This window comes from Haliotis rubra, unplaced genomic scaffold (genome assembly GCF_003918875.1).
Source record: "Haliotis rubra isolate DU_JTF1 unplaced genomic scaffold, ASM391887v1 Scf381, whole genome shotgun sequence".
Taxonomy (NCBI): Eukaryota; Metazoa; Mollusca; class Gastropoda; order Lepetellida; family Haliotidae; genus Haliotis; species Haliotis rubra.
The window spans coordinates 489,092-504,965 of record NW_025767059.1 but is presented as its reverse complement, the minus strand read 5'-3'; the positions used below and the strand labels follow the sequence as shown (position 1 = coordinate 504,965).

At 42.3% G+C, this 15,874-nt stretch overlaps 1 protein-coding gene across 1 annotated transcript in view; it reads left to right on the top strand.

Annotated features, from left to right (window-relative positions):
* LOC124286390 (mitochondrial inner membrane protease subunit 2-like) overlaps positions 1-15,874 on the top strand; it is a 157,038-nt gene that overhangs the window by 55,584 nt on the left and 85,580 nt on the right. The window lies entirely within an intron of this gene.

The following is a 15,874-nucleotide window of genomic DNA, read 5'->3' as shown; positions in this document are numbered from 1 at the left end:
GCACATTGTAATACGCTTATAAGAAAGGAGGGAGTATTAAGTTGCTTGCTGAAGGACTGTGTTAAAACCTTATTTATTTACCTGATCATTTATTACTTATTAAGTGCTACTTAGAAGCCCATGAAGATCAAGGTTAGACTTGGTCTTCAGCAACCCATGTTTCTCATAAGAGAACCAAGAGTGAGTGAGTAAGTTGGGTTTTATGCCACTTTTAGCAATATTCCAGCAATATCACGGCGGGGACACCAGAAATAAACTTCACACATTGTACCCATGTGGGGAATCAAACCCGGGCCTTCGGCTTGACGAGTTACCGCTTTAACCTCGAGGCTACCCCACCACCCCAAGAGAACCAAGAAGCTTTGTTTGTGAAGTTTGTTGACGCAGTTGATGCACGTCATCATATCACGATCTTGTAGATTGATTCCGATGAAGTCACTCACTGGATTGTCAGTCATGGAGTGGATATTTACCATCATTTCCCTGGAATATTCCTAATTGACATATTAAACAGAAACAAAATTGGTGTTTGTGACTACAGTGATTATTTAATTTAACCTTACTATTCAACCATATTTACTCCATAGCGAGAAGTCATCGCAGTGCAACTAACAATCAGCAAGGGTTAGAGCCTCTTGGCTAATTATGCTTGTATGCCTGTGCATCCAAGTTAAAACCTTCTATTATTGTAAATGCACCGTGCTGTCTCTGGATTTTCTCCTCAATCAATGTATTGTCTGGTTAGACTGCCATCAAATGACAGAAGTGCTGCTGTTCGGCGTCAGGTAACAAACGTATTTATTTATGGAGATTGTGGAAGCTCTCGGTAAGGCAGGTCATGCTAATGCTTCTCTCGAACACCTGGAGTTATCGCTGATTTTCATATAAATTTCACCACTATTTTGCCTTTTACACCCATAAACCATGAAGATCTGGGTTAAAATTGATCTTCAGAAACCCGTGCTTGTCGTAAGAGGCGACTAACGGGATCGGGTGGTCGAGCTCACTGACTTGGTTGACACATGTCATCGTATCCCAATTGTGTAAATCGATGCTCATGCTGGTGATCACTGGATTGTCTGGTCCAGACTTGATTATTTACAGACTGTCATCATATTGCTGGAAATGCTGAGTGAGGCGTAAAACTAAACTCACTCACTCACTCAATTTTACACCCAGTGGAATCTAGATATCAAGTCTGGTTATTCTCTGGCATTGACTTTATATGTATATTGGTCAGGGTTCATGTTGCCATTAGAAGCTAAAGAACTACGGCTAAGACGAAACTGACCTTACTGAAGACAAATGAGAGTTAATATCACATGAGGTGGCTGCTTAACCATTTTGTATTGCTTTTAATGTGCGATATTACCATGTGTTTGCCAGATCCACGTTCAGCTGTCAAGCATACAGTATCCCATCGTCAACCCCCCGACTACACTCACATTAACAGTGTGCATTTATACTGCGTTGCCGTCAAGGAATCACTCACTGCCAACTGGTGCTTCTATTTCAGTTTCTTTAGCTTCGATATTCTGACACGCAATTTGTCAAATACTTTCTGGTCACATGATCACGTGCTCAAAGTTGCAGTGTTTTTGCGAGTCCGTTAATTCAGCCATGCATTGTATCATTGATTGAGCATCAGCCTCAACATGGAGTTGATGGCACACGCAGAACAGCCATGGTTTGGTTTCATCTGATCATTGATGGTGGTTTTTCAGTTAATTAACAGAGGCTAGCCCTGATGACCAATTTTACATGAAAGAGTTAGGCAACTGTGATTCCTGACCCACTTGCCGTGTTGCTGGTAGTTCTTGACACATGCTTAAGGGGGTGATTACATCTTTATGTCTCTTTATTCAAATGACATTATCAATTTCCGCCAATTTACAGGCAGAGAATAATTTATTTCTTGAGTAAAATAGCCGTGTTTATCCACATGGGCAAGAACTTGTTCTAGCTGTGGGTGGATTTCAATGGCTGTCATCAATGAATTAGACTAATGCTTAGTCTCTGAATATATATAATTTTGATAGTAACAAACAAGCCCATTTAAATTGAAAAGGAGCCCTAGGGAGACCAGAGATTCAGAACCTGAACCTGAGGAAATCTGGACTTTCTTCATTTAGGGCTTTAGCACTGCACGAGGGCTTGGCAGTAGGGACAATAATTTGGTTCAAGGACTGTGAGACAGACTATCAATGAATATGCAATGCCATTTACAAAGTAGTCAAATGTAGCATAGTTAATATCGGGGATTACTCTGCCTTAGTAAAGTACAGATTCTAGCACCTTCTTCTAGGACAAGAATCTGTACTGTACTGGGGCAGTGTATATATCATATGTTACAGCTGTCATCAAGCCATGTTGAAGGTAAGCATTGGACAGTTGTAAGTTCAGAGGATAGTGCACAGTTCATAATATATAGAAACCCTCTCCATGGGCTTCTTGACAAACATTTGCCCTAAGGACAGCTTTTGGTCTGATCCTCTTGCCAAGTTGTAGGAGACAATGTTAAAAGATGGTACTTTTTGTATCCCTGCCTGATGCTGGGCATGTAGAGGATAAACAAGGACGGGTTGGCTGGAGTCCGTGTCTGAGCAGGGTATTCAATTGAACTGGTGTGGTATCTCAGTGGATGTGGATTGTAAAAGCAGTATTCATCCAGTCTGGAACAAACAGCACCCCTCCAGACTGGAACAAACAGCACCCCTCCAGACTGGAACAAACAACACATGGTACAAACCGACCCTACAGACTGGTACAAACAGCACCCCTACAGACTGGAACAAACAGCACCCCTCCAGACTGGTACAAACAACACATGGTACAAACAGCACCCATGCCCTAAGTCTGCCCATTTACAAATACTGAATGCGAAGTTTAGTCTCATTTGACCTCACAATGACATTGAGAGCTAGTAACAAGTTCTTGGTCATAAAGACATGGCAACCAGAAAATGTGAGACTAGTTTTCAAGGACTTTAATCTAAGCATGAAAAAAAATTCTGGAACTGCAAGAAAAAAAAGACATTTTTTTCAACTAAAACTCCTGGGCATTTTTGCATCTTATCACGCCTGCCTGGTCCAATCACTACAAGTGTACCTCGGACCCATTTGTTAGGGGTCTTTCAGCCAACAGGTCTCTACCAATATTGATCCTGAAGATGCATCAAACCTATCTGTTCACCAGCAAGTGGCAGGGTCGTGTTTTCTTACCATTTGATACATCCTCTTGCCTCACTGCACCATTTAGAAGATCTCAGAGCAGGCCCTTGTAGCTGATAAAATCAATACTCCCATCATTCAGGCATTACCCTTCGTTTCGATGACTTGTGAGATATGTACACCTCCACTTTGGAGATATGTCCTGCCATTAGAATAACTCCTTGAGATCCATGCAGTGTGGGATATGCTTCATTATGGTTTTGGTGAAGTGTATCCTTTTTTGGGAGGACAGTTCACTTGAGGACCCACACAATTGTTGCTCATTATGTTGTGACTACTGTAGCTAATGGCATCTTGTGACATTCATGCAGACACCAGCGGCATTACTTGTGATAGTTGTCTGTCTAATTCAAGGTAGTGTCAGAACTGTCCGTTTAGGGTTTAAGGTTTTCATCCATGTGCCACTCTAGTTTACGAAAGTTGATTCTAACAAATTGTGCTGTGTTGGAGAAAGTACTTTTTAAAGTTTTTGTAACTTTTGTAGTTTTAGAATTAATCTTCTTTTGGGCTGAAATAAGACGATGCCATGAATGGGGTCTGATTGATTGAAAATACTCAGTTACCTGATTTCACGTTTTTAGATTACCGTTTTAGATTAGATTATACTTCTTTTTTTGGAAATGATGCTTCAATGAATAGTTTGGACCGAGTAAAAGAACCCCAGAGCATGATGTACAGAAAGTCATTCACAAACTTCAAACATATTTGGAGAAGAATAAACAAAAATGCAAATACATTTATTCAGTAGAACTGCAGGTGTTCGGGTTATTTGCTGCCTCTGGTATGTCCGTTGTTGCGATGTTGCGGATGCGAGTGCATGACCTGGCTCTGATGCTGTAGACCTGCCTTGCCAGCATGCACTGCACATGTGGTCGCAGCCCGGCAACTCATCCTGCTTATTGGAGTGTGTTTACAAGTGTGTGCACTTTGAGTTTAGAGGGACTTAGCTGTGTGCCATAAAGATGTCCATGTCTGCCATCTAATTGATCTGCTAACGTCATTAAAGGCCAAACATGTGGTTCTGGGGCTTTGAGGTAGGGTTGAGGAATGTAGGGATTAACATGATGGGATCTATCACTGTCAGACCAGTAATTAGGCAGGAGTCTTCAGGATGAATAGATCATTGTTTTACATATTGATTAATACAGGAGATAGTGTCATATATCAGTAGTTTAAGATGATATAAAAATAAGAGAAAACAATAATCCAGTGAAAAAACATTTGACAATGGATATACAGCTTCTTTATTATTAATATAAGTGTATATTCATAGAACTTTCCTCGTTCATCACACACACTTCTAAATGTCACTCAAAGAAGAAAAAAACATTATAAAAATATATAAAAATATAGTTCATGTAGCATACATATTCACCGGCGTACATGATGAACATGGCCACATGATGAACAACATGGGCACATGGGCAAAGCTCAGTGGTTGTTTGTCCTGGACGTCAGTGCTGCTACAAGGGCTTATTGTTGTCTCAGACAGGTAGAGGTGAGGTGAGGTGAAATTGGGTTTAACGTCGTACTTGAGAATATTTCGCTCATATGACGACGTGCATGCGTGTGTATGTGTGTGTGCGGCTGCTTGTACTAGCCCAGACTTAAGCTGGTTTTATAGTGCTAGCCCACTGAGATACTATACCGCAGTGAAGCATGAATACCCCACTCAGACACATTATACTGACTCCGAGCCGACCAGTCCTTGTTGTACCCATTAATGCCAAGAGCCAGGCAGGGACCAACAAGTACCATATTTTAACGTCTTTTGGTATGACGCGGTCGGGGATCGAACCCGCGACCTTCCGCTCTCCGGGCAGATGCTCTAACCACTACACCACGGAGGCGGTCTCAGACTGGTAGATGGTCAAAGGCACACAAAAGAACAACTAAGTACAACTCAGTATTCAAGTTATGTCCTGGCATGCCAGCTTAGTGTGGTCGAATGCATTTATGACATGTCTCCCAGAGTGAGTGAGTGAGTTGGGGTCAATGCTGATGTGAACAATATTCAGGTTATATGATGGCATGCCAGCTTATTGAGGGAGGAAAGGCTCAGGTGGTACTGGTCTTTGACGTAGACTAACGTTGAGTCTCTGAATATATATAATTTTGATAGTAACAAATAATCCCATTTAAATTGAAAAGGAGCCCCAGTGCGATAGGAGGAAATGTAGACTTTCATTTAGGGCTTTAACATTGCAGTTTGGAGTAGGCAGTAGGAAAAATAATGTGGTTCAGGGACTGTGAGACAGACTAGATCCTGACTCTTAACCGCTTTGGTGAGTGAGCGAGTTTGGTTTTACACCACTTTTAGCAATATTCCAGCAATATTAGGGTGGGGACACCAGAAATGGACAACACACATTGTACCCATGTGAGGAATCTAACCTTGGCCTTCGGGCGTGACAAGCAAACACTTTAACCACTAGGCTAACCACCACCACGCACGCACGCATGCACACACGCATGCATGCACACACACACACACACTTTGGTGAAACCCACACTCATGCTTGTGTTGCTGACAAACCTATAACATAATCAGGACATATATTTATGGAAAAGGTTAGATGTGCAAGGAACTGCTTGCAAGCAGGTATTGCCTGAATCTGGTAAAAGCATTAGAAAACACTTTAGAAGGAGAAAGATAATTATAGGAGAGAGATATATGTCCCCTTTCTGTGGGTGGGTATTTGTAGGCAATGGATTTGCATCTATCACTTGTAAGAGCAGTCCCTTGACTTGTGAAGTTGTTAGAGTCTAACATTGAGGTGTTATATCACTTGACCCTACTGCAGACTAATGGATGACTAATCCTGTGAGCTAGAATTACTGATGCTGAGTTGGCTGCACAGGGGATGACCACGCGTCTCTCACTAATATGTTACTGTTAATTGGTTCTTACAGCGTGTTTTTCAGCTGGTCTATGATCATTCAGCTCCTAATTGCCTATTTATACAGGTAAAGTATTGGCCACACTGGCCCATCGGAATCTGGTATGCTTGAGCAAGTAGAAGTGATGGACATTCCCTTGTCGTTTAAAGTAGAATTAATTATGCTGAGCGTGTGACTGACCAACCTATTCCCTGTAGAGAGTAATTACAGCATTGTGTGAAAACAAGGATATTAATTATGGTCTCTATGGGATAACCTCATCATGAAGCTTGCCTTCTTGGTGTAACAAGGAATGGTTGAATTGGAGTCAGTATAGCTGAAGGAGTCGTTGTTGGCACAGATGCATGTACCCTAAATAAAATAAACATACAGAAAAGTACCCGGCACCTTTAACGGGGTCCATATTCCACAACCCAAAACTGAAACCGCATGTAGTTGTTCCGGTTCAACTTCACTGTGAATGGTATTGTGCGTCGCGAAATATTTGTTAGTGTGAATGCTTCTTTCTTATATAACGCAATCAAATGTATCTAATACAACAGTATGACAGTTCTGATCAAGAAAAAAGCCACAATACAGAATGGACCCGTCCTTGGGTATGTTTCTGTATTCAGATTTTGACTAGGGTTCGTTTCTGTGTACAGAACATACCTGGGATACACATCTTTAGTACCCGTGACAATGACCCCTTCAGCCAGTGTGCGAAATAGCCACTGGCCTGCTAGCCCCTGGCTAGTAAAAATCCAGGCGGGCCGGTAAACCTCTACAGTCACTGGTCCGACTGGCTGGTGAATTTTCATGGGGTCATTTTGTAAATATTATAAGCACACTCTCCGACTTGTTAAGTTATAAGACACTTTTAAATCATACAAGATTATGGCCTGATGAAAATGTTCATCATATTAGCAGCTTAATGATGAAACCCCTGTCCACATTCAAATTTCGGACTAGTAAATTATTTTGTAGGCTAGTAACTTTCTGGCACAGCTAGCCCGTCTGACTAGCAACATTTGGAAACTATTTTCACACTGCCTTCAGCATCAGTAAATGTGTGGGTATCTGTTATACTGCGACATGTGTCTCCGAGGGATGCACTATACCATTGTATGAAATAAGCCAAAAACCCAACCAGACACCTGGGCTGGTAAATTCAAATTATTACCTGCCCAAAATGGATTTGACCAGACCAGACAATCCAAAGAAAATAACTAAATTTTAGTTAAAATGAATAATTTAAGTCACCTGACTCATGTATTTACTGTCTAACAGTCTTTTCCAGAGAAATCAGAGGTGTCGCTGTTTTAGCGATAATATATGTCAATGCAGTGCTTTGAGCTGGCAATACAATAGTTCTATGTTCAAATGGTAATTGTAAGATCTGAATGTAACGCTCAATTTCAAAAATAGATTTTAAGATATGGTGAAATTCCTCTGATATATGGGATTTGTTATCTAAAATTTGTACCAGACCATTGGGCTGGCTGGCTGTAAATTTAGACAGTCCGTCAGAAATCTAGCCCGTCTCGGGTGGTCGGTAGGCCTTATTTCCTACACTGACTTTACTGAAGTCAAGTCCGTCACCTTACAGATTCAGTATAACCTGTCCATGACATTAAACCCCTTTACCTCACCCCATGATTGATGTAGTTCGTTCCATTTTGTGTTGCACTCTGTTTTGGACAAATTTAACCAACAATCACATCAACAAAGCCATTTAGCAAACTCACAGAAGCAAAACAAATTACATGATTTTCGACAACACAGGTAATGAGGTGGACGGAATCACTTTTGTAGCTGAGAATTAGAGTTTTGTTGAGCATGACCTGTAGAAACATTACTGTGGAGATTGCACCTGAATCAGTGGGTGATGCTATCACAAGGTATAGGGTTGCCCATGTGGGTTGTGGGGTACAGCTGGTGAGGTACGACTGACAGCTGCGGAGAATACCCCTGATCATTTACAGTGTTGTACATGAGGTAATTAATAGTCATGCACCATGACAGCGCGATATGTGTGTTCAAGAAAACAGATCCAGTTAATAGAGGATGTCTTAATATGAACCAGTGCTGTTCCACGGTTGTCTTATGGAAAATCTATTTTTTACAGACAGGGTTTTACAAAGACTTTTAAAAATGGGAGTCATGGTGACTCACAATATTTATTTTTGGGAATCATTTGCAATATTTGGGAGTCATGAAAATTTAATATTTCTTTATGTTCATCATTCTCAGTATGTAACTGTGTATGTCACACCACCAAATGCCACTACAGCATTGTTCAATTCAAACAGCCATCTGGAATAATCTGACAGCTCTGTAAAAGTCAAAATATCATCGAACAATATTATTTTTTGCTTATCAAATCGATTTTATTGAACTGAATTGTGAGGGCCACCTATAAAACTTGCGTCAAGCTTGACTCGTATAATAGTATTTTGAGAGTCGTTAACACAATTGTTGTGTCAAATACGCAGGAATCACGTGTCATGTAAAACCCTGCACAGAGAATAAAAATGTATTGTATGATAAACGATTTCATATGCAGTAAACTATGGTTGTAACAAACCCAAATAGATCTCATCACACACTCACATTACAAATAATGGAAAGCAGACAACTGTCTGGTATGTACTTCATAGAATGTGTTGAAAACCGTCACAAGTGGGGGTTAACTGGTGTCATCATGTGGTGTTCAGTGTGCCAAGGGACAGGTGAAAACCCCATAGCAAATACACATACACATTATACATTGTCAGGTGAACGGAACATACTAGATACATGTTTACCATATGGCATTATGAAACTCTACTATACTAATTACATGTTTACCATATAGCATTGTGAAACTCTACCATACTAGATACATGTTTACCATATGGCATTGTGACACTCTACTATACTAGATACATGTTTATCGTATGGCATTGTGAAACTCTACCATACTAAATACATGTTTGTCATATGGCATTGTGAAACTCTACCATACTTAATACATGTTTGTCATATGGCATTGTGAAACTCTACCATACTAGATACATGTTTACCATATGGCATTGTGAAACTCTACCATACTAGATACATGTTTGTCATATGGCATTGTGAAACTCTACCATACTAGATACATGTTTACCATATGGCATTGTGAAACTCAACCATACTAGATACATGTTTACCATATGGCATTGTGAAACTCTACCATACTAGATACATGTTTGTCATATGGCATTGTGAAACTCAACCATACTAGATACATGTTTACCATATGGCATTGTGAAACTCTACCATACTAGATACATGTTTGTCATATGGCATTGTGAAACTCTACCATACTAGATACATGGTTACCATATGGCATTGTGAAACTCTACCATACTAGATACATGGTTACCATATGGCATTGTGAAACTCTACCATACTAGATACATGTTTATCATATGGCATTGTGAAACTCTACCATACTAGATACATGTTTACCATATCGCATTGTGAAACTCTACCATACTAGATACATGTTTACCATATGGCATTGTGAAACTCTACCATACTAGATACATGTTTACCATATGGCATTGTGAAACTCAACCATACTAGATACATGGTTACCATATGACATTGTGAAACTCTACCATATCTTAAATCTTTTCTTTCAACTCAAGGATGTTGATGAGAACACCTTTCCACTAATTCTTACTCATATATGTTGCTAAAAGCGGCGTAAAACTAAACTCAGTCAGTCAGTATTAGGACATCGCCAGAGAATAATCTCTCTTGTTTATCAGCCGAATGGATTTCATTAAGCATCAGAGAGAAAAAATACTGTTGAAAATTATAAACACTGAAATCACTGATTAGACCAGGTGTTCAAGTAAAAACATAAGCATGCTTTGCCTTACCAGTACCATCTACCACTCACACAATTTGCTTACAAATGAAGTGTGTGATTATTGCCTGAATACTGTTTGGAATTTGGGATCATTGTCCATATTTGAATTTCTGAAAAGAGTGAGTGAGTGTATTTTTAGCAATATTCCAGCAATACCATAGCAGGGGACACCAGAAATGGCATCAAATTAATTGTGAAAAGAAGCTGAAAATGTTTTTAGATGAACTGCATTACAGATCTTCGTAACAACTAATGATTTTTTAATTTAAAAATATTTTCTCACATATCAGAATGCTGACCAGAGCTGTTGAGTCAGAAGGATACTCATACTCCTATTTTTGTTGATTATCCAGTACTACTAGTTTTCTTTGTCACCTTCATTCAAAGACCGCCTCAGTGGTGTAGTGGTTAGAGCGTCCACCCGGAGAGCAGAAGGTCGCGGTTTCGATCCCCGACCGCGTCATACCAAAAGACGTTAAAATATGGTACTTGTTGGTCCCCGCCTGGCGTTCGGCATTAATGGGTACAACAAGGACTGGTTGGCTTGGAGTCAGTATAATGTGTCTGAGTGGGGTATTCATGCTTCACTGCGGCATGGTATCTCAGTGGGCTAGCACTATAAAACCAGCTTAAGTCTGGGCTAGTACAAGCAGCCGCACATACACACGCATGCACGTCGTCATATGAGCGAAATATTCTCAAGCACGACGTTAAACCCAATTCCACCACCACCACCTTCATTCAAAAGTAAATTCCATATAAAGTTTTCCAATCCTTTCTGTGCAGTTTTCATTCCACTGGGCAAGAAATGTAATATCAAACTATCAAGACCCTTTTATGATGAAAAAGAAAGAAAGTCAATTTCTATCCTCAGATGAAAGTACTTTTTCTCGTATCTGAAGCTCCAATAAGGTTGATGACGCTCGTCTGAACAAAAAACCCAGTAATATCAAACCTACAACAACCATCTTGAAGCTCCAAACACATCAGCCATTTCATAATCTGTATCTCTAGACACTCTAAGCTCATAAGATCTCTTCAAAATTGCTTCAACAGGAATTGAATGCCCAAACTTATCTAACCTTGCAGCGATGTCAAGTAAAATGATACCCCTATGGGAATTGAAATGCAAAAAACAGATGGGATTGCCTGCAGCGTTTTGTCAGCGTCTAATAAAATACCCTGAAGGAGTGGCATGTATCTTGTAGAGAGGTAGTTGCATTCAGCAATTGGCATTTTTTTCTTTTCAGGATTGTGTTGTGAGAAAACTTACATGTTACATGTGTTCCAATTTACAGCTATTTCAGTTTAATTCCAGTTGAGTTGTGTTTTTCCTGCTAATGGAAAACCCCGAAGAGGTTGTTACCTGTGATGATTTTGGCCAGGGGACTATCTTGTCATGGATCAGTGGTATTCTTAGTCGACTAGGAGACTGTTCTACCTGATGGGAACTTCGTTTAAGTCACACTTCATTTCAGTGAGAGGTAGAGAAGTGGGGAAAAAGTGAGAAAATGTAAGGTATCTCCCGCGATAGTTGAAAAACAACTGAATTAGCCGAATAACTTCCCAATGTTCTCAATGACTGGAATGTGTGAACTGGAAGTTTTGTGAGATTTTTGAGTGTACTTTTTCTAAATACTGTTGACATTGGAAATCTGATTTGCTTCTGTGATTTCATAGTAATGTATCCTTCTGACATCCTGGCTTTGGTGGAAGTGGTTAATTAGTGCCTGTAACATAATCCATGCTGCTGGGTACAATGGCACGTCAATACAACCAGACGTCAGGACTGAGGGCCTTAGTTTGTGTGGGTGATCCATGCTGCTGGGTACAATGACACATCAATACAGCCAGACGTCAGGACTGAGGGCCTTAGTTTGTGTGGGTGATCCATGCTGCTGGGTACAATGGCACGTCAATACAGCCAGACGTCAGGGCTGAGGGCCTTAGTTTGTGTGGGTGATCCATGCTGCTGGGTACAATGACACATCAATACAACCAGACGTCAGGACTGAGGGCCTTAGTTTGTGTGGGTGATCCATGCTGCTGGGTACAATGGCATGTCAATACAGCCAGACGTCAGGACTGAAGGTCTAAGTTTGTGTGGATGATCCATGCTGCTGGGTACAATGACACATCAATACAGCCAGACGTCAGGACTGAGGGCCTTAGTTTGTGTGGGTGATCCATGCTGCTGGGTACAATGGCACGTCAATACAACCAGACGTCAGGACTGAGGGCCTTAGTTTGTGTGGGTGATCCATGCTGCTGGGTACAATGACACGTCAATACAACCAGACGTCAGGACTGAGGGCCTTAGTTTGTGTGGGTGATCCATGCTGCTGGGTACAATGACACGTCAATACAGCCAGACGTCAGGACTGAGGGCCTTAGTTTGTGTGGGTTATCCATGCTGCTGGGTACAATGGCATGTCAATACAACCAGACGTCAGGACTGAGGGCCTTAGTTTGTGTGGCTGATCCATGCTGCTGGGTACAATGGCATGTCAATACAACCAGACGTCAGGACTGAAGGTCTTAGTTTGTGTGGGTGATCCATGCTGCTGGGTACAATGGCATGTCAATACAGCCAGACGTCAGGACTGAAGGTCTTAGTTTGTGTGGGTGATCCATGCTGCTGGGTACAATGACACGTCAATACAGCCAGACGTCAGGACTGAGGGCCTTAGTTTGTGTGGGTGATCCATGCTGCTGGGTACAATGGCATGTCAATACAACCAGACGTCAGGACTGAGGGCCTTAGTTTGTGTGGCTGATCCATGCTCCTGGGTACAATGGCATGTCAATACAACCAGACGTCAGGACTGAGGGCCTTAGTTTGTGTGGGTGATCCATGCTGCTGGGTACAATGGCACGTCAGTGCAGCCAGACGTCAGGACTGAGGGCCTTAGTTTGTGTGGGTGATCCATGCTGCTGGGTACAATGGCATGTCAATACAGCCAGATGTCAGGACTGAGGGCCTTAGTTTGTGTGGGTGATCCATGCTGCTGGGTACAATGGCACGTCAATACAACCAGACGTCAGGACTGAGGGCCTTAGTTTGTGTGGGTGATCCATGCTGCTGGGTACAATGGCACGTCAGTGCAGCCAGACGTCAGGACTGAGGGCCTTAGTTTGTGTGGGTGATCCATGCTGCTGGGTACAATGGCATGTCAATACACCCAGACGTCAGGACTGAGGGCCTTAGTTTGTGTGGGTGATCCATGCTGCTGGGTACAATGGCACGTCAGTGCAGCCAGACGTCAGGACTGAGGGCCTTAGTTTGTGTGGGTGATCCATGCTGCTGGGTACAATGGCATGTCAATACAGCCAGATGTCAGGACTGAGGGCCTTAGTTTGTGTGGCTGATCCATGCTGCTGGGTACAATGGCACGTCAATACAACCAGACGTCAGGACTGAGGGCCTTAGTTTGTGTGGGTGATCCATGCTGCTGGGTACAATGACACGTCAGTGCAGCCAGACGTCAGGACTGAGGGCCTTAGTTTGTGTGGGTGATCCATGCTGCTGGGTACAATGGCATGTCAATACAGCCAGATGTCAGGACTGAGGGCCTTAGTTTGTGTGGGTGATCCATGCTGCTGGGTACAATGACACGTTAATACAGCCAGACGTCAGGACTGAGGGCCTTAGTTTGTGTGGGTGATCCATGTTGCTGGGTACAATGGCACGTCAATACAACCAGACGTCAGGACTGAGGGCCTTAGTTTGTGTGGGTGATCCATGCTGCTGGGTACAATGGCACGCCAGTGCAGCCAGGCGTCAGGACTGAGGGCCTTAGTTTGTGTGGGTGATCCATGCTGCTGGGTACAATGGCATGTCAATACAGCCAGATGTCAGGACTGAGGGCCTTAGTTTGTGTGGGTGATCCATGCTGCTGGGTACAATGGCACGTCAATACAACCAGACGTCAGGACTGAGGGCCTTAGTTTGTGTAGGTGATCCATGCTCCTGGGTACAATGGCATGTCAATACAGCCAGACGTCAGGACTGAGGGCCTTAGTTTGTGTGGGTGATCCATGCTGCTGGGTACAATGGCATGTCAATACAGCCAGATGTCAGGACTGAGGGCCTTAGTTTGTGTGGGTGATCCATGCTGCTGGGTACAATGGCACGTCAATACAGCCAGACGTCAGGACTGAGGGCCTTAGTTTGTGTGGGTGATCCATGCTGCTGGGTACAATGACACGTCAATACACCCAGACATCAGGACTGAGGGCCTTAGTTTGTGTGGGTGATCCATGCTGCTGGGTACAATGGCATGTCAATACAACCAGACATCAGGACTGAGGGCCTTAGTTTGTGCGGGTGATCCATGCTGCTGGGTACAATGACACGTCAATACAGCCAGACGTCAGGACTGAGGGCCTTAGTTTGTGTGGGTGATCCATGCTGCTGGGTACAATGACACGTCAATACAGCCAGACGTCAGGACTGAGGGCCTTAGTTTGTGTGGGTGATCCATGCTGCTGGGTACAATGACACGTCAATACAGCCAGACATCAGGACTGAGGGCCTTAGTTTGTGTGGGTGATCCATGCTGCTGGGTACAATGGCATGTCAATACAGCCAGACATCAGGACTGAGGGCCTTAGTTTGTGTGGGTGATCCATGCTGCTGGGTACAATGGCATGTCAATACAGCCAGACGTCAGGACTGAGGGCCTTAGTTTGTGTGGGTTATCCATGCTGCTGGGTACAATGACACGTCAATACAGCCAGATGTCAGGACTGAGGGCCTTAGTTTGTGTGGGTTATCCATGCTGCTGGGTACAATGGCACGTCAATACAGCCAGACGTCAGGATTGAAGGTCTAAGTTTGTGTAGGTGATCCATGGTATTGGGGTACAATAGCACGTCAATGCTGCCAGACCTCAGTACTGGGGGTTTAGGTTTGTGTGGATGATCCATAGTATTGGGGTACAATGACACGTTAGTGCTGTCAGACCTGAAGACTGTGGGTTCAAGTTTGTGTGGTGATCTATGATGTTGGCTCAAAATGCTATATAAACACCATTTGTATTAACAGTCAAAATATTTGTACAGACATTTTCTATTTTGTCTTTTGAAAAGGGCACCTGAAGCATATTTATTTTGAAATTTGAGTAGAAATAGTTTTGGAAAATGAGTAAAAATTCAAGATAAACCCATAGTAAACTTCATATGCTAATGCAATTCTCAAACAAGTTAAGAACACATGCACTTAGCCTAGACCAACTGATATTGTTAAACCTTACAAAGAGCATGATGATTTCCAATAAAGCCCACATGTAATAACATGGCAACTGAGCAGTCAACATAAAGAAAGGGTTGAACCGATCACCCCAGTATCCCAGGTTTGAGGGGAACAGTATTGAGGTGAAACTTGTCTCTCTGCAGCCTAGGATGTTATCTATTGTCTTCCATCACTCTGTGCACTTGCTGACTTGGGCCAATGTTTTCTTCCACTCTGGCTGTGTTTGGGTCATGTTTTATTCATGCATGTGTAAATCCCACCTCACTTACCGTAGGTAGACTGTGTGAAATATTGATGCGGCGATTCTGCAATCTGCCGATACAGACACCTGCATATTTTGAAAATGTACACAAGGGATGGAATTCTTCATTACACAACTCCCAAATTCCTGATTTTTTATTTCCTGATTAAATTTGTTTTGCTGAATGGTCGTTTGTTTTCAGTAAAAATCCATTTCCATGTGAACAAAATGGCCTTACTTGGTATTGTTGTAGCTGTTTGGGAAACGTTGAGTTGTTTAATGATTGATTATTGTGAGACAATCAATGAGTGATCACCACGGCCTGCCACAATGTTATTGATTGTTTACACATGAGATAATGGTTT